The following is a 22,675-nucleotide window of genomic DNA, read 5'->3' as shown; positions in this document are numbered from 1 at the left end:
ACATCTCTGCTCTCCAACAGCTGCTTATGTGGCATTATTGAAGGAACAGGCTATTCCAGGCCAGCTGGGGCTCTGGTGCCACTGGATTCTGAGCTATTGTAGGTCACATGTCTGTGATTCAAATACATATTTTATTCTGCAGTCTCCTTGGGATGCCACTTTTTATTCAGCCTTGCCTTGTTCCTGGCCAAGAGTCCTTCCAGGGATGATGCCATCATATGAGATTCAGTGTGGGTCACTTCCTCCTTTAGGGTTGTTAGGTTTGGTTAAGGCTGATTATCAGGGTGGTTTCTCCCCGAGGTGAGATCAGAGCTGGGCTTAAGCCCTGGAGACCAGATTCAGCTATTTAACCCCAGAGCAGGTACATTCTGGGCTGTGATCATATCTGAATCCCACACAACCCAGGATCAGCTCTAGAGTTGGTAGGGGCTTTCAATCCCCCATCCTATTTAGTCCTTCACCTCTCAACCAAGCCTGCCCCAGGAGGAGAGCAGAGAGTGGTTGTCTGTGGAATGGGTCCCTGTCTGTTGGAAACCGCAGAGACCCAGCCTCTGAGGGAATATGGTGATGGGGCAGGGAAACAGCTGCGTCATCACACAGTGGCAGGGGGCATTATTGAGCCATATAGAGACAGACAATGACTGAGAATCCTGGCAGTGGATTATCAAATGCTTCTCAGGCTGGGAAACATTCCACAAAGACCAACACTGTAAGTTTGCTATTTCAGTTAATATGTTTGGGGTTTATTATACTGGAGGAAATGTAATAATAGAACTATGAATTACACTGAAAATCTAAGACTTTTACAATCATTTCATAAAACATCTAGAGCTCATTTTTTCTTAGCAGGAAAAATCATTTTTATAGAATTTGTGGAAACCAAAACATTTTTTGACTTTGTGTATGGAGAACCAAACAGTTGCTGTTAAAAAGTGCTGAAATATGGGGAAAAAAAGCTTTGATATTGCCAATACATATGTTGTTTTTATGGATAGCAAAGACTTCCCTGGAAAACATTTTCAATTGAAAATCTAGTTTTCCTTTGGAAACGGATTAGAAACTTAGATTGAAAACAAACAGATTGGAAACAGATTGAAAATTTAGCCCAGATTGGAAATCTATAATTAAGCCAGGATGCTAACATTTATATTCTCCAATAACACCACAATTACAAAGCCATTCACTCTATTGGAATCCTGTTTAATTGCTGTTTCAAACAGTCACTTGCAGGATGGTAACACTAAGTAAAGAGCAAAGTTGATACCCACAGAATATGTGTTACACATGCAGGCACCTTTAGACTTAGGCACAGACAGCTGGAGCCCCCAGCCAAAGCCTGTCTCTACCCAAGGACATTGAGGAGGGCAGCGGGACTAAACCCCAGCTCTCCTGCTCTACAACCATATCCTCTGTCCCACACTGATACCTGCTAAACAGACAGCACACCCACATAGTAGGACACAGCCAATGCTCCAGAGATTTTAAACCCAAAGAAGACAGAGCAGAGAAAGTGATGGAGGGGAAACAGAGGCATAGGCAGGAGAAGTGACCAGCCAAATGTCACACAGCAGGTGAGTGGCAGAACCAGGAATAGAAATCAAATCTCCTGATGGCCACTGACCCACACAGCACAGACAGAAGGTCACAGTGGCAAATGACACAAGAGAGAATTAGCTGAATAATGCTATTCGCCCCTCATGACAAAGAGAAGGAAATGCAGCTGTGATCTGGTGCCACAAATCAGTTTTGGAAGCAGGCAGCAGGCTGTCTGTGTGGTGTTAGAGTGGAATCCTTACAGTTGAGCTGTCATATGGGAAGCTTTGTGAGTCCATGTCATATTTCCTTGGAAATCAGGCACAATTATCTTTTTAGTATGTTTCCTCCACATCCAAGTTTTCAGCCTGCTGTCTGACTAAGAGGGGGATCATCATGGCTAGAATTTGTGGCTCTGGGTGTGCTTTGTCCATCCTTCATAGTCTATTTTATCAGGCCACATCCTGAGCCAGATCTTCAGATAAGCTGAAAATCAGGTAGAGAAGATCTATGCAACACTGAATTCCTCCACAGTTCTGTCCCAGTAGGAATTAACCACTCTGTAACCATTAAAAGTTCTATCCTTGCAATTAATCCCCTGCATCAAAGAGCAAAGAAAGTGCAAACAGGTTTGGAAGTTTGGTCTCCTCAGATCAGATTCACAGGCAAAGAATATGGATTTGAAACTGTTTATGGGCCCAATCCCCAGCTGGTGTAGATCTGCAGTAGCACCAGCAGAGTTAATGAAGCCAGATTCCCCAGCTGGTGAAAACGGACATATTTCCATGGATGTCTTAGAGCCAGATCCCCAGCTAATGTAAATTAAAGAAGCTCCATTGAAATCAAAAGGCCACATCTCCACTTGACTGAAAGAACCTAAACTATCTGAAATTGTATCAGTTTTCTTGGATTGAGGATGTTGCTCTGAGCTTTTAGTGTTTGCCTCTGGCTGCTTCTTTGTAACCAACATCAAACAGTCCGAGCAGCCTGAGCTGTGGGTTCCTCTGATGGCTGCATCCCAAGAGCTCCTGATACAACATAGGGGGAAAAACATTTCTGCTCTCTCAGAGCTGATTATGTGGCATTAATGAAGGACCAGGCTATTCCAGGCTGGCTGGGGAGCTGACGCCACTGCGCTCTGAGCTATTGTGAGCATGTCAGTGTTACAAATATATATTCTATTCTTCAATCTCCTTCAGACTCATGTGGGGCATCAGCACTGCCTTGTTTATAGCCAAGAGTCCTTCCAAGCATGCTGCAATCGTGTCAGATCCAGGGCAGGTGCTTTCCCCACTATATGAGGTTAGCGTCGACTAGGGCAGGATGACAAGTTGGTTTGCTTCTGAGATTATTTCAGAGCTGAGCTCACAGCCCTGGATTCTGGGTTCAGTTATTTAGCTGCAGAATAAGCCACATACTGAGCTGTGATCATGTTTGACATGAAACTCCTAGAGACTTCCAATGGGAGTTCAGCACCTAACAACCACATACTGAGTTGTGCCCATGTTTGAAGACTGCAGAAGCTGTGATTTGTTTTACAGCTTGGAGAGGCTTCACCTCTCAGCCAAGCCTGCCTGAGGAGGGGAGCAGGGAGCTCCCATGTGTGGAGTGGGTCCCTGTCTTCTGGGAACTGCAGAAAAACCCAACATCACAGGAAATATGGTGAAGGGGCAGAGAAACAAGAGGCTGGATAAATCAGTAATGGGGCATTATTGACAGGTACACAAACAGGCAATGATTGAAGAATCCTCGTGGTGGAGTGTCAAATGCATCACAAATTAGAGAATATTCTATAGAGACAACACAGTAAGTTTGCTATGTGCAATTAAATATCATTATATTTAAATATATTTACATTTCCTCAGAGTCTTTTTTTTTCTCCAGGAGTCAACAGTTGACTTTTCATAGAAATTGTGAAAACCAAAACTTTTTTTCTCTTTATTCATTGAGAATAAGACAATTTCAGGTAAACTGCTTAAACCCGAAACATTGTCACTGAATTTTAAAAAAGAAATGTTTTGACTTTTCCAGTACATAGGTTATTTTTCAAGAATAGCAGAGACTTCCTTGGAACAAGTCTCAGCTTAAAATCCAGTTTTTCTTTGAAATAATTTAAACTGAAAATGTCTGAATACCCCAGATTGGATTTGTAGATTTCAACAGGGGTAGGAACACTGATATAGTCCAATAATAGTACAGTTTGAACCCAGTCACTCTATTGCAACTGTGTTTATTTCTGTTTCAAAGGAACGCTTGTTGAATGGTAAAACTGAGTAAGCAGCAAAGCTGGCAGGCAAAATTGTGGGTATAAAACATACTAGAGCCTTAGACAGAGAACAGTGAATTGAAGTCCCCAGCCAAAGCCTGTCTCTCTTATCCCTGCCCAAAGACATAGAGGATGTCAATGGAATTAGAATGGAGATATTCTGCTCTAGCACCATATGCGCAGTCCCACAGTGCTGCCCGCTAAACACAAATATTGTAAATGGGGGCAGTGAACATACATATAATAAGACACAGCTCATCCCCAAGAGAAGTCACAGTCCAAGAAGACAAGGCAGAGAAAGGGATGGAGGGGAAACAGAGGCACAGGGAGGGGAAATGACTGGCCCAAGGTCACAGACCAGATCAGTGGCAGAGCAAGAAAAGAGCCCAATTCTCCTGATGGCCACTGACGCTCATACCCATAAAGTGACAGAGGTAAATGACACAGCAGAGAAGTAGCAGAGCAATGCTGCTAGCCCATCGGTACACAGAGATGGAAATGCAATCAGGATTTGGTGTATAAATCTATATGCTTGCAGCCACCCGGTCATCTAAGTAGTGCTGCAGTAAAATTGTTACAGGCAGGGCTGGTGCAACCATTTAGGCGACCTAGGTGGATTTGGGGGGCGGCATTTTCTTTGGCAGCGACCACGGTGGTCAGGGGGAGCTGGGGCAGGGGAGCGCAGGGAGGGCAACCTGCAGCAAGTAAGGGGCAGGGGGCAGCACACAAGGGAAGTCCTTCCCCAGCTCAACCCTGCCTCACCTCCTCCCCAACCACGCCGTGGCTGGTTCACTTCTCCCACCTCCCAGCTTAGGAGCCCCAAGCCTGGGAGGTGGGAGAAGTGAACCAGCCACGGCGTGGTCGGGGAGGAGGTGGAACGGGGGTGAGTTGGGTGGGGAGGAGCCTCACTGTGGAGGGTGGGAAGCTGCCGCGGGGGGGGGCCTCAGGGAGGAGAGGGGGAGGTGCCATGGGGGATGCGCCTCAGGGCGGGGGCTCGGGGATAGGGGATAGTGTAAGATAGAAGTTTTGCTTTGGGCGCGAAACATCCTTCACTGGCCCTGGTTACAGGCAAGCTGTCATACACAATGCCAAGTCCATCTCGTATTTCCACGAAAAGAGGGTATCAGGCAGTGTTACCCAAGTCCAGAGGCTGCTGTTGTAGCAATAGGGGATCCATCTTGGCTAGAATTGTTCAACTGAGATTGTACTTTGCTCCGTCCTTCACACAGCATTTTGTTAAGTAACATCATGAGCCAGACCCTCAGATGATGCAAACTGATGAAGCTCCATTGATTTTAAGGGTGCTGAGCCAATTTACATTCGTGTGATAACTCACCACTCTTCTTTAACAGCAGTAACGAGTGCTGTGCATTGTTGACACTCACATCATGTTGTTGCAGGAAATCAGGGCCACTCCCTCTGTCACTGTAATTCCCCCACTGTCTTTGCTCTTCCCTCCACAGCCATCAAACAATGAACTGAGAAAGAAAATGTCCAACGAAACCACCCTGACCGAGTTCCTTCTCCTGGGATTCTCTGACTTTCGGGAGCTGCAGATTTTGCACTTCGTGGTGTTCCTGGTGATTTACCTGGCAGCCCTGATGGGGAATCTTCTCATCATCACAGCAGTAGCCTTCAACCCCCGTCTTCAAACCCCCATGTATTTCTTCCTGGTGAATCTGTCCATCCTAGACCTCGGCTCCATCTCCGTCACCATCCCCAAATCCATGGCCAATTCCCTCATGAACACCAGGGTTATTTCTTACCTGGGATGTGTCTCCCAAGTCTTACTCTTTTTCCTCTTTACTACAACTGATCTTGCCTTACTCACCATCATGGCATATGACCGATATGTCGCCATCTGCCAACCACTGCACTATGAGAGAGTGATGAACAGGAGATCTTGTGTCCAAATGGCAGCCAGTGCCTGGATTACTGGTATTGTCTACTCTGCCCTGCACACTGGCAACACCTTCAGATTACCCTTCTGCCACTCCGATGTCATCAACCAGTTTTTCTGTGAAATCCCCCAACTACTCAAGCTCACCTGCTCTGACTCGTACCTCAGTGAAATTGGGGTTATTGCCTTAGGTGCGTTTTTAGGGTTAAACTGCTTTGTTTTTATAATTGTGTCTTATGTTCACATCTTCAAAACTGTGTTGACAATCCCTTCTGAGCAGGGTCGGCATAAAGCCTTCTCCACCTGCCTGCCTCACCTCACTGTGGTCTCTTTGTTGGTTTTCACTGGCATCTTTGCCTACCTGAAACCCACCTCCAGCTCAGCATCAGGTCTGGACCTTGTTGTGGGGGTTCTCTATTCCCTGGTGCCTCCAGTGATGAATCCCATCATCTACAGCATGAGGAACAAGGAGATCAAAGCTGCACTGAAGAAACTGATTGTGTGGAGGTTATTCACCAAGAGTTAAAATGTCCATCACTGCAACTTGACTCTGATTTCATTCTGAGTTTCTTTGTAGATATAATCAACTGATGACAAAATTGTCTCTTCCAGAACTTAGGGTGTAATCTGTTGATGAAATCATGAAATCTGGACTAGCTTCACTGAAGTCAAATGAGTTAGAATAAGATTACACCAGCGTACATAAGATCAGAATCTATCTATGCACCTACCTATCTGTCATAGCGATTTAATAGGATACTGTCACATTTAGACTGGAATATGAGAGTTTTGGCTTGTGTGTTTACTTGTTTCTTTTTCATTTTGTTTGATTTTGTTGATTCATTCATTGACTTGATTCTTTGTTTCAGGTGGCTTTTTGGGGAAGGAGGGGCTTGGGATGGTGGAGTATGTCTGACTAAATGGTGGTATCCATTTATTTTGTCATCTATTCAAGGTGTCAATGTCAGAATCACCTTGATGGAGTTATATGAAAGACTTGAAGTTTTGCTTTCCCCACTGATGAAGAATTTAAAAAAAGTTTTTGCAGGTGTCTGTTCAAGTGATGATTTTAATACTGATAGGATTTTATTGTGTCATGTATGATGTGTTAGGGCACCTAGAGCCTTATATAACTGTATGCATTCTTGTTATGCATTTAAATTTATTTAAATAAATAAATACTGTATTGTTCTTCCTATGGTGGAAAGGTATTTGCAAGAAAAAGGTATTAAAATGGTTCCTAAACTAAATCTGAATAATAAGGCCAAATTTTGATCCCACCATACTACTGCAGTGATCCATCTGGAAATGCTCATATATTCTCTTATGTTGTGCTTTGTTCCTATTGTGGTAAATAAATCACACTTTGCACGGTTAAGACTTCTAGTCACTCAACTTACTAGTTGTCACAGCTCCTGTGGGAAGAACTGCAGGTACCAAACACTGTTGGAGAAATCATGATTGGGACCCAGTTTGAGAGATGGAGAATGACATGATTCCACCCTAAGACAGGGATAGTCACAAAGCTTAGACCAGAGGGTTTGAAGTAAGAGACCAGCGTGGGGAGAAGAGGTTGAGCTAACCTTTTAATCATAAAAATTGTGATATAGCCATTCACTTCAGCGTGTAGCTTTGTATGTAGCTATTCGTCTCTCATCCACACAAGTATTCAAATGTGTCCAAATCTCCAAAGCTGGTTGCTGTTGTTATTATTATTAATTAATATTTATTAAACCATGTTTTTGCATGGTTGTGTGTACTACTTATACAATAGATAAAATAAGATCATGTAGATAGATAGATAGATAGATTGTGAAAAATCAATGCCAATTTATCATTTCTCTTTTTATGTCTATGACTGTTGATGTCCAACTGATGATTTTCCAGTGACTATTTATTATTAGTTTTTATTTCTTTGAATATTGCTTACTCAATTTTTTTTGACAAGAACTTCATTACATGCACTGCCTGGGAGCTTTGAGCCTTTTTAATTTAGTACATTATAATGTGCTCTGTTTCTTTGCCTGACTGGATACAATGAGTTTTCTTTAAAAAAAAGTTACCTAAATGGTCTAAATCACAGTTTTGATGGGTTGGATCACAGAACCCCCCTTAGGAGCTGCCACCCGATGTGCAAAGACTACTTCTATCCCTGCCTTCCCTGTCAGCTCCTGGCACCAGTACCCTGTCCTGCCAGAGCCAGACACTCCCTTCTGCTCCAACAAAGAGCCAGGGACAGAATTACTTGCCCTAAAGCTGCAGGTTTACCTGAAAGCAGCTAACAGAAGTGTTCCTGTCTTTTACACTCAGACATCCAACTCCAAAAGGGGTCTAATCCTATTTAAATCCATTATACACTGTATAAAGCTTATACAGGGTAAACTCCTAAATTGTTCAACCTCTATAACAGTGATAGAGAGAGATGCACAGTTGTTTGCTCCCCCAAGTATTAATATATATTCTGAATTTGTTAAATACAGAAAGTAGGATTTAAGTTTTATCCTGTAGTAACGGACAGAACAAAGTAAGTCACCAAGCACAATAAAGTAAAATGCACAAATATATGTCTAATCAAACTGAATACAGATAAGATCCTCACCAGTTCCAGACTGCTCCCTTTTAAAGACTAATCTCTTAGGCTGGGTCCAGCAATCACTTACACATCTTGCAGTCACTGCCCTTTGTTTCAACTGCTTCCAAGTATCCTGGGGGGTGGGGAGGTTCTCTCTAGCCAGCTTAAGACAATATGAAGGGGTCTCCCAGAAGTGTAAATAGACTTTCTTATGTGAATGGAGACCCCCTCCTCACCCCTAAGCAAAGTCAAGCTGCCAAATGGAGTTTAGGAGTCCCCTGGGTAAGTCACATGTCCATACATGACTGACAGTTTTTACAGGTAGCATCCATCGTTTACATGCTACCTTGAAGGTCCTCAAGTCAACTTCTTATGTGGATTGGAGCATTCCAAGATCTATTGTCCTTTAAGTGTTTCTCGATTAGGTACTTAATTTTAACATTCCTTTCTCCAGGAACTGACCAAATGCTTTACTAAGGTTATTTAGAAATCCAGTCAGTACATAACCAACATTTATAACATTCATAACTTGAATACAAAAAATATACATGCATACAAATAGGATTAATACAGTCAGTAGATGATAACCTTTCAGATATGTTACATGGCATATGTAGCATAAAACACATTCTAAGCATATTTCCATAAAGCCTTATGGGAAGTACCATCACATTAGTAGCTTCTTGTCCAAACACTCAACGATTATGAATTTAAAACTCAAACACCTTTGAAGTTTCCTTTGGTGCAATGCTGTGCTATATATTTCAATAGTGATGCTCATTGAACACCAGGTCATTATTATTTGCAGAGACACTTGAGAAAATAGATGGTAGTTCATTGATACTAGAATTGCCTTCTCATGCTACAGCCAAAATCTCTTGACCTTCAGGATGTGCCCTGAAGCATACTCATTCTTTCAATTTTTTCTTGAAGTGGTGGATTGGAGAGGTAGCATGACTTGATAGATTAGTTGAGGTGAGAGAGTGTTATGGTGAATAGATGAGGAATAACCTTATTGTGGTGAGTGAAAAGTGTAGAAGTCAATTGCTGGATTAGGGACAAAAATTTTATAGATTGTGAATGGTCAGGTGACTTCTAGTCTTCGTGTGATGCATTAAGAATTGGCTATTGCCCAAAGTCACTACATATGCAGGTGGCAAATCAATGAGCCAAAGTCCATGGGAGTTATGTGCTAAAACCCTGGGACTGAATGAAGTTCTTTTAGATTTATTTCCAGTGCACTCCCTCAGACACAAATCTTTTTTCACAGAGGTCAGAAGGGAGAAAGGCACAAAGCCACTACCTCTGGATTTGAAGAGATAACTTGGAGATGAAAGTAGGGATTTCGTCTCTTATCTCCTGAGCTACTACATGCCAAAGTACTCTGAGCTGTCTGTAGCATTCACATGGGAATGGCATGTGAACTGAGACCTCATTTCCTTTCAAATGTCCAGGGGCCCTAAGGCCAGGAATTGTCCTGTTCCCTAAAGATGCCTTATTGGATAACACTGAAGTCTCTGGCCCTGCCACTGCATTTATGTTCGCCCTGCTGTGCAAAGGACATAATAGCAGCCCAGGAGTTCAGCTATTGATAGCAACCAAAGCAATCAGACTATTGGACCAAGTGGAGAATCCCCTATGAAATGCTGATGAGGGCCACAGAGATGTGATTATCTCCAGTAAGTATTAGCAGGCGAGTGAGTAGAGAACAGCTCAACAGATTCGGCCTAATGTATCCTGGGTAAAATTCACTGATTTCATGTAGAGGCACCAGGGAAGGGCTTGGCCCTGTGGTAAGACCTGTAACTGACCCTGCAGATTCCTGTGCAGTTAAAGCAGAAACAAGAGGATGTGGGTGAAGCAGAATGTGGGGCAATACAATAGACTCTTGCTCCAGACTGTGAACTGTGACATGGATTTTCAGAGTGGTTTGTGGTAATCAACAGCCAAGCACCCATTGACCGCAAAGGGGAGAGCAGGCCTTTACACTCCTCTGCATATACCAGCGTTAAGACTCACAGATTTGTCATGTCCCTTTGTCTGCTGTTTTCCTTAGTATCACCCAAATATGAAGAGGCCAGATCATAAGCCCAAGGATCTGAAATCTCTCATTTTTCAGTAGAACAAACAGAAGCCCAATTAGCAGCTGTGTAATCTTCCACTAAGTGCCACTCCCTGGAAATGTACCTCTCCCCTGGCCTGGAGGAACCATTTCTCTAGAAGACAGGGGATTCCTCTCTCCATACCCTTGAATCTCTCTATAGTAATGGAGCACAAGAGTGCAAATATATCCCTGGTGATGCTGGTCTTTGTACAGAACATATGTGTTCTACAAACTGCACATAGATCCCCAGTCCATTTCATACAGGCCACCACGAAGCCATCAGATGGTACTAACTGAGCTTTGATCCTTATGCTAATATTGCCACTGGTGTTCAAGAGGAATGTCTGCATGGGGAATGGTCTCTATGCAGGCAGAAAGAGTTCCAAAGTTCACGGATGGTTGTTTTTGGTTCTTTTGTTAGGCCAATGATGAAAGAGTGGCCAACTGTAAAATTTAAGACTGCATAAATTTCTACTTTACAAAGCCTTTAGCTTGCATTATCAAACAGGGTTCAATTTTCAATGATACCCTGCTCCAGTGACTGTCAGATACCCATTTAATGGAATAACCTTTCGTCTTATATCCCTCTTGGACCACATTGTTCTCTGTGATGTGGAGGTGAGATGGTCCCTCTCTCAGCTGAAATGGGAACAATCATAGAGTCACAGAACATCAGGATTGGAAGAGACCTCAGGAGGTCATCTAGTCCATAATTCCCAATTAAATCATCCCAGCCACGGCTTTCTCAAGCTGAGCCTTATAACCTCTAAGGAAGGAGATTCCACCACCTCCCTAGGTAACCCATTCCAATGCTTCACGACCCTTCCAGTGAAAAAGTTTTTCCTAATATCCAACCTAAGCCTCCTCCAATGGAACTTGAGACCACTACTCCTTCTATGTCTCTTGCTACCACTGAGAAAAGTCTAGATCCATCCTCTTTGGAAAGCCTTTAAGGTAGTTGAAAGCAGCTTTCAAATCCCCCCTCATTCTTTTCTTCTGCAGACTAAATAATCCCAGTTGCCTTAGCCTCTCCTCATAAATCTTGTACTCCAGACCCTAATGGTCTTAGTTGTCTTTCGCTGGACTCTTTCCAGTTTTTTACATCTTTCTAGTGTGGGGCCCAAAACTGGACACAGTACTCCCGTTGAGGGCTTAAAAATGCCAAATAGAGGGGAATGATCACGTCCCTCAATCTGCTGTCAATGACCCTATTTATACAGCCCAAAATGCTGTTGGCCTTCTTTGCAACAAGGGCACAATGTCGACTCACATCCAACTTCTCATCCATTTTAACCCTAAGGTCTTTTTCTGCAGAACTACTGCCAAGCTGTTCAGTCTCTACTCTGTAGCAGTGAATAGGAGTCTTTCCTCCTAAGTGCAGGACACTGCACTTGTCCTTGTTGAACCTCATCAGATTTCCTTTGGCTCAATCTACTAATTTCTCGAGGTCACTCCATATCCTGTCTTTACCCTCCAGCGAATCTACCAATCCTCCCAGTTTAGTGTCATCTGCAAACTGGCTAAGGATGTAATCCACATCATCTTCCTGATCATTAAGGAAGATATTGAACAAAACCGTCTCCAGGATCGACCCTTGGGGCTCTCGACTGCCAATTAGACAAGGAGCCATTGATCACTACCCGTTGAGCCTGACAATCTAGCCAGCTTTCTATCCACCTTATAGTCCATTCATCCAGTCCACATTTCTTTAACTTGCTGGCAAGAATACTGTGGGACCGTATCAAAAGCTCTGCTAAAGTCAAGGAATAACACATCCACCGCTTTTCCCTCATCCACAGACCCAGTTATATCCTGATAGAAGGCAATTAGGTTAATCAGGCATGACTTGCCCTTGGTGAATCCATGCTGACAGTTCCTGATCACTATCCTCTCCTCTAAGTGCTTCAAAATTGATTCCTTGAGGACCTGCTCCATGATTTTTCCAGGGACTGAGATGAGGCTGACTGGCCTGTAGTTCCCCAGATCCTTCTTCTTCCTTTTTTAAAAGATTGTCACTACAGTTGCCTTTTTCCAGTCATTTGGGACCTCCCTAGATCAACATGAGTTCTTAAAGATAATGGTCAATAGCTCTGCAGTCACATCCGCTAGCTTCTTCAGCACCCCCGGATGCAGCACATCTGGACTCATGTGCTCGTGCAGCTTTCCTAAATCATCAAGAACCTCTACTTTCTCGGCAGATGGCTTGTCACCTCTTCTCCATACTGTCTGCCCAGTGCAGCAGTTCTGAAGCTGACCTTGTTCATGAAGACAGAGGCAAAAAAAGAACTGAGTATATTATCTTTTTCCACATCCTCTCTCACTAGATTGCCTCCCTCATTCAGTAAGTAACCCACGCTTTCTCTGACCTTCTTCTTGTTGCTTACATACCTGAAGAAACCCTTTTTGTTACTCAAACATAGCTTGCTAGCTGCAACTCCAAGTGTGATTTGGCCTTCTTGATTTCACTCCTGTATGCCTGTATAATATTTTTATTCTCCTCGCTGGTCATTTTTCCAAACTTCCACTTCTTGTAAGCTTCATTTTTGTGTTGAAGATCAGCAAGGATTTCACTCTTAAGCAAAGCTGGTTGCTTGCCATATTTACTATTCTTTCTACTCATCAGGATGGTTTGTTACTGCAACATCAATAAGGATTCTTTAAAATACAGCCAGCTCCCCTGGATTCCTGTCCCCCTTATGCTATTTTTCCAAGGGGATCCTGCCCATCATTTTCCTTAGATAATCAAAGTCTGCTTTTCTGAAGTCCAGGTTCCATACCCTGCTGCTCTCCTTTATTCCTTGTGTCAGGATTCTTAACTTCACCATCTCATGGTCACTGCCTCCCAGGTTTCTTTGCACTTTTGCTTCCCCTTCCAATTCTTCCCTGTTTGTGAGGAGTAGGTGAAGAAGAATCCTGCCCCTAGTTGGTCCCTCCATCACTCACATCACAAAATTGTCCCCTACACTTTCCTGTCCTAGATTTTGAATGCCCAAAGTGCATGTGCATTTGATACTGGAGTCTGTGTTCAGCCCATTACTAAGAAAGGAGCCATTGGTAACACCCAGATGAAGTTTCCAAAACCCTCAATGTTGGAAAGGTGTTTGTTCAAAGGTACCTAAAACTCATAGTGTTCATGGGTGTTGCGCACCTAGCAGCTTTTAAAAATCCCACAAGGCACCTAAATACATTTAGAAAGTTGACCATTTTGTGTTACAGCTCTGAATATCTCAGCACTTAACCTTTGTGCACCAAGAAAATCACCGTTATTTGCAAACCCTGAGTTAGGTGCCGAAGTTCCCTGTACAATGAACAGAGAGAAACAGACACTGAAGAATGGGATCCAGCGAAGCCAGTATGCATTGTAGGGAGGCAGCTAACTAAAGTATGGGAAATACTGACTGGATCAGTGTGTGCTAAGCCATACCCTCTAACAGGTACCTAAGTGCAAATCAACGTTTAAAACTCTGCATCGGCATAGGTTCCCTGATGCAGCTGCACCCATCTAGTACTTAGGTGAAGATGCTTCTATACGGAAAGCAGTTAATCCATTTTCCTAAGCGGCAGTAGCTATGTTGACAGAAAAAGCTGTTCCCGTCTACAAGTGGGTTTAGGTTGGTATAGCTGCATCGTTCAGGGGTGTGGATTTTTCACCATCAATCTGCTCTGGAACCCCCTCAAAAAATGTTTTGAGTTCTTCCAACCCCCCTCCCCCAGCAGCTTACACATGCATATTCCCCTGCCCCAAGCTCCACCTAGAATGCGGTGACTTTGGACATCTAGATTAACCCTTTCAGGGACAATGTAGCTGCAAAACAGGGAATACAGGATGAGCTAAAGGATTTCTTAAATATAGTAACTTTACTTTTAAAGCTCTTGTGTGTTAGACATTATTTGAAAACAAGAGTGTCCTGAGATGTTCCCTCCCTTGCTCTGGCCTCATCCCTTCTGGGAGTCTGAAATCCATCAGTGTTTCCACCTGAGCAGAGTCCTCCTTACTCTCAGCAAGTCCTTCTTACTTCCTTCCACGGTCGGCCCCTCCTTGCACAGAACACAACCCCCCTGTTCAATAGGCCCCCATCACTGTGCCATGGGTTCAAACTGTGAAGGGCTCTTGTTCTCTTGTTTGGCCTACCTAATTAGACTTTTACTCTTGACTTGCAGAGATTTATTCTCCTTAAGATTTTCCACAGTAGGATTTAACTTCCACTGTTTAAAGGGTGACTTTTTGCCTCTAACTGCCATACTTATATTACTTTGCTGTTTAGCCATGGAGAATTTGTTTTGGTCCTCTTACTAACTTATCAACATTTATCAATAAAAATCTGATCCTTCTAAGCCTAGATATCAAAGTCACTTACATCAGTGTGTATAGCAATACTGAGTTTAGTCCTGAATCTTTGGCCATAACTTCATTGGCATTAAATTGGTGATGTCAAAGGAAACACTTTGCTTTGGTGCTAGTATAGCTCCCATGGGAAATTTTACTCTTACATCTCTGTCACACTGACTTTCTCTAGAGTGACATTAGAGAAAAAATGAGTCTTCTTGTTTCCAAGTCATTGGCCAAATCCTGATGTCTTAGAAGTGGAAGGCTAATCCCCACTGACTTCAATGTGATACAGATTTGGCCTCATTATTACAAGTCAGATATTCATTGGGAAACAACAGGAAACTTTCCTCATCAAAATAGCATGATCCAACCTACCAAGAATGACAAAACTTGTGGTTATTTTAAAAACTTAATAATAATAATAATAATAATAATAAAGACTTTAGGCCGTTTAGCATATAATAAATATTACAGTAATATCCCAGCTGTCTGAAATAAATTCAGCAAGAACTCAGCTACCTAGAAACCTCTTTATCACCCCTTGGTCATGGTGAAAAGCAAAACTATGGCTCACTTTTAAAACCCTGTCAAAGTGATCATAGAATATCAGAGTTGGAAGAGACCACAGGAGGTCAGCTAGTCCAACCTCCTGGTAAAAGCAGGACCAATCCCCAAATAAATCATCCCAGTCAGGGCTTTGTCAAGCGTGACCTTACAAATCTCTAAGGAAGGAGATTCCACCACCTCCATAGGTAACCCATTCCAGTGCTTCACCACCCTCCTAGTGAAAAAGTTTTTCCTAATATCCAACCTAAACTTCTCCCACTGCAACTTGAGACCATTACTCCTTGTGCTGTCATCTGCTACCACTGAGAACAGTCTAGATCCAGCCTCTTTGGAAACCTTTTTCAGGTAGTTGAAACCAGCTATCAAATCAACCCCTCATTCTTCTCTTCTGCAGGCTAAACAATTCTAGTTCCCTCAGCCTCTCCTCCTAAGTCATGTGCGCCAGCCCTCAAATCATTTTTGTTGCCCTCTGCTGGACTCTTTCAATTTTTCCACATTCTTCATGAAGTGTGGGGCCCAAAACTGGGCACAGTTCTCCAGACGAGGCCTCATCAATGTCGAATATAGAGGATTGATATATCATTATCTGTTAGACTGAAGAGTTCAGAAAAAAAATCTGGCCATTCAGATATGGCTTTAGCAGATGATATCTTAGCTTTGGAGCTGGCTAAGGAACCTAAAAGCAGTTTCATTAAAACTTTTGAAATCTCAAACTTTATGTTTTGCAATTTTTAATCAGACATTTTTAAATATTGATGAGAAGATTCTAAGACACTGGGATCCAGGCTGAGAATATTAGCAATATGCTTTGCATAGCCACAGGAATAGCTTTAAATGGACAGAAACGAGTGACTCCCAGTAACTTTAGCTGAGATTTTCAAAGACAGATCTTGGAGGTGAACCCCCCACTCTCATTCATTTAACTGGAAATTTGGCATCCTGGTCCCCTAGGGACCCAGGAAAATCTCAGCTTTTATATTTTTAATCTTATATTTAAAGTATTTCTAGCAGCCCATGGCTGCAGTACATGAGTATCTCAAGATATTTCAACTAATTATCTTAAAACAGTCCAGTGAGGTAAGGAAGTAGCATTATCCCCATTGGAATGGGAAACTGAGGAACAGAGAGGCTAAAGGCCAGGCTTCTAAAGGTGGTCAGACTCCTAAAATGTAGACAGGTGCCCAGTGAGATTTTCAGAAGTGCTCAGCTGCCTTAAGAAGTTCAAACACCTTTAAAAATCTGCTGTAAGTGACTCCTGTAACGTCGGACAACATGTGTGACAGAACAGGGAATGAAACTTGCATCTCTGCAGTGGCAGGCTGCTATCCTAACGACTCGATCATCCTTCCTCATCTACTGAGAGGATAGGACTGATGCTGATTGACCCAGCATATGCTGGGCCCTTAGCAACATTCCTGATGTCTCAGTCAGTGCTCTGGGTCAAGCTAATTTCTGTGCAGTGGCATGGAGTGTCTAATGGAAATGTCCACTCTTGCAGTAGTCAGTGGGCCAGGCACAACTTCCACCGGCTAGTGGCAGGTGCTATTTGGAGGGAGACTGTTGCAAGAGGGAAGTAGGGCAGAGTGACTCAGTCCCAGGCCAGTCAAACACAGGATGCCAATGGAGGAGCAAGGAACTGAATGCTGATTTGCCAAGTCCCAACCTAGTGCTCTAATCATTGGGCCAACCTTACCTATTAAGTAGAAGACTTTAGCTGAAGCAATGAAATATCTGCTGCTTTGGGGCAGGGATGGTTCCTGTGGGAGGGTGGGAATGGGAGTTTGCTTCCAAGGTCTGTGCAATGGCTGCAGACCATAAACTCACCAAAACCAGTGCAGTCAGGGGATAGAAGCTGATAATAAGAATCCTCCATGTAAAGTCGGCCTGCATAGAGAGTCACGTCCTTTCCCTCTCTGTATTCTTCAGCAGGAGAAGTGGAGCCCACTTGCCCTTACCTGGCTGAGTTTGTTTGCCAGCATTTGTTTGACATGGGACAATTGTGCAAATACAATACGACATTAACTGCCTACTGGATCCTCAGTTACTGAGATGTTCTGTGCATTATAGAAATTACACCCAGATTTAGACACCCAAAGATGCACATAGCAGCCTAGTGGAAACTTCAGAAGTGCCTAGGTGCCTAATTCCCATAGGTTTCAGTGTTGGGTGCAGAGGTGCTTTTGAAACCCCATTAAGTGCCGGTCTGCATCATTTGGAACCTAAATACCTTTACAAATCTGGCTCCTATTGACTAAGATTTATGCTCCCTGGTAAAGTTCATTGTTCAGCTGCTTGAACTGGGAATTGGGTGCCTGACTTCTCTAAACAGCTTTGGAAATCTTAGCCTGGAAGTCCAAAATAACTCTGCTTAAGGGTAGATTGTTCCAAGTTATCTTCATGATTTAAGAGCCCAGGTCCCACCTTCTAACATTATCTGCCCGAGCTCAGACCCAGGAGAGTCAGGTAGGCTTGAGATCCCGCACTGCAACATCTAAAATGATAATGTCGAGGTGCTAACTTTCTCCAAGCTGCAGCATAGATATACCCTTAGAAGCCTAATCCTTATTGAATGTTCACGGTCTACACGGCTTGTTCTCAGCACTGCTGGGTTTAGCCCTGGATTTTCAAAGGAGTGGATGTCTGGCACCCTTAGGCTGCTTTGAAAAACTGGGCATTAGGTGACAAACCTTAGCCTGATTTCCCAGAGTCGGGTCTGGGATCAGTCCCCTGGCTCTCAGTCCTTTCCATCAGACCCAAAGTGGGATTTTCAAAAATGTAAAAGGGTCAGATTTTCAAAAGTATTTATGCACCTAAAGATGCAGATAGGGTCTTAGTGGGATTTTCAAAAGTGCCTAAACTTCATACATGCTTAACTTCCATTGCTTTCAACAAGAATTAGGTGTCTAACCTGCTCAGGTGTTTCTGAAAATTCCACTAGACATCTATCTGCCTTTTTTGATGCCTAAGTACTTTTAAAAATGTGGCTATTAGGCACTTTTGAAAAATGCATCTAATTACCCTTGTGAATCCCACTCTAGGTCGGTAAAACACAATGATTTTATTGTATATTAGACACCTAGGCTCTTTTGAAAATCCTACTAGGCACCTAAAGAACTTTAACAATCTGGCTCTTCTGTAAGTCCCAGCATTAATTCCTCAAGAAAGGGAGAAGAAAATTGTTGACAGATGGAAGTTGTGGTTATGTAAAGTGCCTGTATACAAATGCAAGAAGCATGGGAAACAAGCAGAGAGAACTGGAAGTCCTGGCACAGTGAAGGAACTATGATGTTATTGGAATAACAGAGACTTGGTGGGATAACTCACATGACTGGAGCACTGTAATGGATGGATATAAACTGTTCAGGAAGGACAGGCAGGGCAGAAAAGATGGGGGAGTTTCATTGTTTGTAAGAGAGCAGTATGACTGCTCAGAGCTCCGATATGAAACTGCAGAAAAACCTGAGAGTCTCTGGATTAAGTTTAGAAGTGTGAGCAACAAGGGTGATGTCTTGGTGGGAGTCTGCTAAAGACCACCAGATCAGGGGGATGAGCTGGACAAGGCTTTCTTCCGGCAACTAGCAGAAGTTACTAGATCGCAGGTCCTGGTTCTCATGGGAGACTTTAATCACCCTGATATCTGCTGGGAGAGCAATACAGTGGCGCACAAACAATCCAGGAAGTTTTTGGAAAGTGTAGGGGACAATTTCCTGGTGCAAGTTCTGGAGGAACCAACTAGGGGCAGAGCTCGTCTTGACCTGCTGCTCACAAACAGAGAAGAGTTAGTAGGGGAAGCAAAAGTAGATGGGAACCTGGGAGGCAGTGACCATGAGATGGTCACATTCAGGATACTGATACAAGGAAGAAAGGAGAGCAGCAGAATACAAACCATGGATTTCAGAAAAGCAGACTTTGACTCCCTCAGGGAGCTTATGGGCAGGATCCCCTGGAAAAAGAACATGAAGGGGAAAGGAGTCCAGGAGAGCTGGCTGTATTTTAAAGAATCCTTATTGAGGTTACAGGAAAAAAACATCCCTATGTTTTGGAAGAATAGTAAATATGACAGGTGACCAGTTTGGCTTAACAGTGAAATCGTTGCTGATCTTAAATGCAAAAAAGAAGCTTACAAGAAGTGGAAGATTGGACAAATGATCAGGGAGGAGTATAAAACTATTGCTCAGGCATGAAGGAGTGAAATCAGGAAGGCCAAATCACACTTGGAGCTGCAGCTAGCAGGAGATGTTAAGAGTAATAAGAAAGGTTTCTTCAGGTATGTTAGCAACAAGAAGAAAGTTAAGGAAAGTATGGGCCCCTTACTGAATGAGGGAGGCAACCTAGTGAGAGAGGATGTGGAAAAAGCTAATGTACTCAATGATTTTTTTGCCTCTGTCTTCACAAACAATGTCAGCTCCCAGACTGCTGCACTGGGCAGCACAGTATTGGGAGAAGGTGCCCAGCGCTCTGTGGAGAAAGAAGAGATTCGGGACTATTTAGAAAAACTGGATGAGCACAAGTCCATGGGGCTGGATGCACTGCATCCAAGGGTGCTAAAGGAGTTGGTGGATCTGATTGCAGAGCCATTGGCCATTATCTTTGAAAACTCATGGAGAACGGGGGAGGTCTCGGATGACTGGAAAAAGGCTACTGTAGTGCCCATCTTTAAAAAAGGGAAGAAGGAGGATCCGGGGAACTACAGGCCAGTCAGCCTCACCTCAGTCCCTTGGAAAAATCATGGAGCAGATCCTCAAAGAATCAATTCTGAAGCACTTAGAGTAGAGGAAAGTGATCAGAAACAGTCAGCATGGATTCACCAAGGACAAGTCATGCCTGACTAACTTAATTGCCTTCTATGAGGAGATAACTGAGTCTGTGGATGAGGGGAAAGCAGTAGATGTGTTATTCCTTGACTTTAGCAAAGCTTTTGATATGGTCTCCCACAGTATTCTTACCAGCAAGTTAAAGAAGTAAGGGCTGGATAATTGGACTATAAGGTGGATAGAAAGCTGGCTAGATTGTCTGGCTCAACAGGTTGTGATCAACGACTCCATGTCTAGTTGGCAGCCAGTTTCAAGAGGAGTGCCCCAAGGTTTGGTCCTGGGGCCTGTTTTGTTCAATATCTTCATTAATGATCTGGAGGATGGTGTGGACTGCACCCTCAGCAGATGACACTAAACTTGGTGGAGTGGTAGATACGCTGGAGGGTAGGGATAGGCTATAGAGGGACCTAGACAAATTAGAGGACTGGGCCAAAAGAAAACTGATGAGGTTCAACAAGGACAAGTGCCGAGTTCTGCACTTAGGATGGAAGAATTCTATTCACTGTTACAGACTAGGGACCAAAAGGATAGAATGCAGTTGTGTAGAAAAAGACCTAGATGTTACAGTGGACGAGAAGCTGGATATGAGTCTACAATGTGCCATTGTTGCCAAGAAGGTTAACAGCATTTTGAGATGTATGAGTAGGGGCATTACCAGCTGTTCGAGGGATGCGATCATTCCCCTCTATTCTGCATTGGTGAGTCATCATTTGGAGTACTGTGTCCAGTTTTGGGCCCCACACTATAAAAAGGATGTGGAAAAATTGGAATGAGTCCAAAGGAGGGCAACAAAAATGATTAGAGGGCTGGGGCACATGACTTATGAGGAGAGGCTGAGGGAACTGGGATTGTTTAGTCTGCAGAAGAGAAGAATGAGGGGGTATTTGATAGCTGCTTTCAACTACCTAAAGGAGGTTCCAAAGAGGATGGATCTACACTGTTCTCAGTGGTACCCAATGACAGAAAAAGGAGTATGGTCTCAAGTTGTAGTGGGGGAGGTTTAGGTTGGATATTGGAAAAAACTTTTTCAATCAGAGAGTTGTGAAACACTGAAATGAGTTACCCAGAGAGGTGGTGGAATCTCCTTCCTTAGAGGTTTTTTAAGGTTAGGCTTGACAAAGCCCTGGCTGGGATGATTTAGTTGGGAATTGGTCCTGCTTTGAGCAGGGGGTTGGACTAGATGACCTCCTGTGGTCCCTTCCAACCCTGATATTCTATGATTCTATGGTGGATAATGGGACATAGAGCTTCAGGGAAATTCAGTGTTAAGTTTGAACTTAAAAGGAAACCCAATATTTGAAAGAATGGAAATGCTCAGTTCAAAACAGCCACACAACTTTAACTCTCCTCCTCTGGCTTTATTGTGAAATAATGAAGCATGCATTCTTGGAGAGACTTAGGCCTGGTATACACCTAAAATGGAAGTCAGCCTAGCTACGTCATTTAGAGCTGTGAAAATGTCATACCCTGTGCGACATAGATAGATCGACCTAACCCCACTGTAGCCACAGTGCGGTTGATGTAAGAATTCTTCTCTCAATGTCAGTAGCAACTCTCAGGAGGGTAGATTTACTACAGTGATGGAAAATCCCCTTCTGTAACTGTAGTACGCATTTACACTGCAATGGCATAGCTTGTAGTGTGGACACATCCTCACGCATCCATAACTAGGGGACTTATTTATCAGTTTTCATGCACTCCACTGTGCTTTACTTTTTACTGGACAGTGGTTTTGTTTACTCTGCCTAGGAAACACAATACACACAGATGAAGGCATTCATCAATAATTTCTGATAAGTGAGATGGATGGAGGGTATTCACAACTTTCTCACCCTTTCCATGTGCCACGAGTTATAGAAATGCTTCTAGATTCAGTGCTAGCGTCTCTACACACACAAACCTCCTAGCACTGTTGAATTTACATACAGTTAGAATATAGGAATCATCTAATGACTTTACTTTGAGTAGAGTTCCCTGTCTATGACGAACATCAGAGAGAAAGGTGAAAGGAATGCAGCAATGTGTATCTTCTTAAAGTGTCCGGGATTATGTCTCCTTCCTGAGTTTCTGGGAGCAGTTGACTTCACAGTGGGGGCGAAAGAAGGGAATTCCTAAAGGAAAAAATGACAACAAGAAACACAAATGTTGTCAAGCTGGAGTTAAGATTGACAGTTGTTACCAGTAATTTAAGAATAGTAATACAAAAAAGCAAGTGAACATATTTTTCAGAAGTCGGTGATGGATCAAAAATTTCAAAACATTTTGGGGGAGGTGCTGCCTCTGTTGTAAGCTATAGCTTAGTGGTTCGCAGACTTACCTCTAGAGTGGGACGACAGAGAAAGGATTTGAATTTAGTTCTTACATAATAGAGAAGCACGCCCTGGTTTATGGGATATTGGGGTCTGGGGTTTACTCAATCTCTACTCTTGAAGCTCTGCTATTTTGTGTAAATAATTAAAGATAGACTGGAGCAAGGATTTGATTTTGAGTATCCTCATGAATACCTTAACGACCAGGCTATAGAATCATTCTTTCCAGCTTTCTACCACAAATACTAAGAATCACTATGAATTGCCATTATGAAAGACA

General features: G+C 43.2%; 1 pseudogene; it reads left to right on the top strand.

Annotated features, from left to right (window-relative positions):
• Positions 1-668: 668 nt before the first annotated feature.
• Positions 669-6,225, top strand: LOC127040906 (olfactory receptor 14A16-like; annotated as a pseudogene).
• The last annotated feature ends 16,450 nt before the right edge of the window (positions 6,226-22,675 follow it).

This window comes from Gopherus flavomarginatus (genome assembly GCF_025201925.1).
Source record: "Gopherus flavomarginatus isolate rGopFla2 chromosome 11 unlocalized genomic scaffold, rGopFla2.mat.asm SUPER_11_unloc_1, whole genome shotgun sequence".
Lineage (NCBI taxonomy): Eukaryota > Metazoa > Chordata > Testudines > Testudinidae > Gopherus > Gopherus flavomarginatus.
The sequence above is the reverse complement of the archived record's forward strand: the minus strand, read 5'-3'. Positions and strand labels throughout refer to the sequence as shown.